The sequence below is a fragment of the Limulus polyphemus genome, unplaced genomic scaffold, assembly GCF_000517525.1.
Source record: "Limulus polyphemus unplaced genomic scaffold, Limulus_polyphemus-2.1.2 Scaffold3470, whole genome shotgun sequence".
Lineage (NCBI taxonomy): Eukaryota > Metazoa > Arthropoda > Merostomata > Xiphosura > Limulidae > Limulus > Limulus polyphemus.
The window spans coordinates 99950-102791 of NW_013669080.1; positions in this window are offsets into that span (position 1 = coordinate 99950).

Genomic DNA, 2842 nt, shown 5'->3' on the forward strand with positions numbered 1-2842 from the left:
GTGTCTAAATATCTTCTTTCTGTTGTCTAATGTTTTACGTAAAAAATTCTATATTATCATGTTCTCTATATAAAATACTCTTCCTTTATAAAATCCTTTACCAAAAGCCTTCTGTATATTTTCAAGGTTTGCGTCTAAATATCTTCTTTCTGTTGTCTAATGTTTTACGTAAAAATTCTATATTATCATGTTCTCTATATATAATACTCTTTCTTTATAAAATCCTTTACCAAAAGCCTTCTGTATAGTATTCAATCTTCTTCCTCTCTTTCTGTTTACTATCTTGTTCTCTACTTAAAAAGAAAAACTACCAAGTTCTCTACCTACAAAATTATTTATATTGTAAAATTTCCTCTCTAAAATCCCAATGTATCACCAATTTCTCTCTCAAGAACCATCTTACTGTTATAAAATTCTCTAGCTAAAAATTATATTATCAAATTCTCTATCTAAAATATTTTATATTATCTAGTTCTGTGTATAAAAAATGTATTTCTATGTATTTCTAGTTCTCTATCAATATAAAACTATTTCTTTTATCAAATTGTCTAATTAAAAACTTCTGTACCGTTCTGTCATCATGCGTGTTTTTCAGGTTTGGGAAGGCTCGCGGACTTAAGTAAGGAAAAAAGCATTGCTTTAACTTTATTGTATTAATTGTATCATTAGACATCATTGATGTTTTATCTTCATTAATTAGCTTCAATCATCTAATAACTTCATATTCACTGCAGGTATATGGGGACAGATTCCAGAATGGGCCCGGAACAGGCCCTCGACATCCTAAAGGAGTGTGAACAAGATCGAGAGCAGAAGCCGAGGAACCAACAAATTAATTAACTGTATAAGAAGTGTAAACATTTCAACTGAAAGTTATAATAAAGACAATAGACTGTATATTTCACGTCTTACGTAGCCGTCGGTAAGTTCAAACCAGGTAGTGGTGCTGGTTGGAACCGTGTATCTTATGTCCCACTGATGTACATATTAGATGTGTACTATGTGTATCTTATGTCCCACTGATGTACATATTAGATGTGTACTATGTGTATCTTATGTCCCACTGATGTACATATTAGTGTATCTTATGTCCCACTGATGTACATATTAGATGTGTACTATGTGTATCTTATGTCCCACTGATGTACATATTAGATGTGTACTATGTGTATCTTATGTCCCACTGATGTACATATTAGATGTTTACTATGTGTATCTTATGTCCCACTGATGTACATATTAGATGTGTACTAATTTGTACGCACTTCGAAAATCGGTGAATTCCCCTAAGTTTGACTTAGAATCTCTGAATTCCTATGCCTTGTTTAGAGAATGGGCTTCGTACACTACCAAGTACGTTGATTGTTTATACAAACAAAGGTTTTACTCAGTGAAGACGAGTGACTTTAACTTACAACAAATAAATACATAATTATACTTACACGTGCTGTGCTACTATTTGAAAGTAGACATATTTTTCTGTCTGTACATACTTGATATATTTATATTCATACACTAATATCAAACAATTATTTCTTATTAACATCGAACATAAATCATTCTTTCTGTTATCAAATTCTTTATATAAAAACTTCTGTACAAAACTATCTACCTAAAAATCCTTTCTGCTATCGAGTTTATACCTATAAACTTCTTTATATCATCAAGAAATATTATTGTACAGTTAATAATCTCGGCTTGAGGTCTAATTATTATAAGTGACAGCTTTTAAAGTAAGGAAAAATACTGTTTGAAACAGGTACAACGTTTCAATCATTGATGCAATCATTCTCAAGCACACAGATTTCAAGAATAACCACACCAGTGATTGAAACGTCGTAACTGTTTCAAACAATATTTTTCCTTACTGTAAAAACTGTAACTAGTAATAAAAGATACATATAATCAGTAAGTAAATTCAATACAAACCTAAGAGTAAGTCTGTATTTACTACTTTATATACTGGCCAGCACATATTATAATATGAAAGCATTATATTTAAGACGGCAATTTCGATAAAATACAGTTACTTTTCTTTTTTTTATAAAAATCTATTTTCTCGCTAGAATATTTTAAAGACTTTTAGAGGAAAATGGAAATATAATGCAAGTTAGGTTAATGCGAGTATTTAAAAGTACTTATATTTTTTGTTCTATTCCTCCTCTTTCAAGAACAGGGATAACAGGTATATACCTTAAATACAATATAGCAAAAAGTAATATGACAAGACAATTATTACTGAAACTGTATTATCAATAACACTTTAAATAGTTTTTTATAATATAGTGTTGCTATGTAGTGGTCCATCAACTTTGCCAGCGTAAATTGTCGCCCCTGTGATTTCAAGGTGCAGACCTAATTAGAATAATAAAATTTCCAGGCTTATAATTTTTTAAAACTACACGGTAGAAAAACTTGCAGTGTTATAATAAAATCCCCTTTTAGAGAGGAAACGTAATCTATTGGAAAGAAGCTAATTACATATTCGCCATTCTTGGCGAGAGATATTCACCTAGATATACATTTTTGGATAATTGTGAAGTTAAGAAAGGCAAGAAAAGTTTACAAGATAACGTGACCGTACCATCGTTATTGATTAAACGTTAAGGTATGTTAGTAAATATACAAATTACTGTGTGCTCGTTGGCTAGAACTAAGGTGACAACAGTTTTTCAAGTTCTCCACCTTGCACTCGGCAAACAGAGAAAGAGAGATACGTTACTGGCAAACAGAGAAAGAGAGATACGTTACTGGCAAACAGAGAAAGAGAGATACGTTACTGGCAAATAGAGAGAGAGAGAGATACGTTACTGGCAAACAGAGAGAGAGAGAGATACGTTAC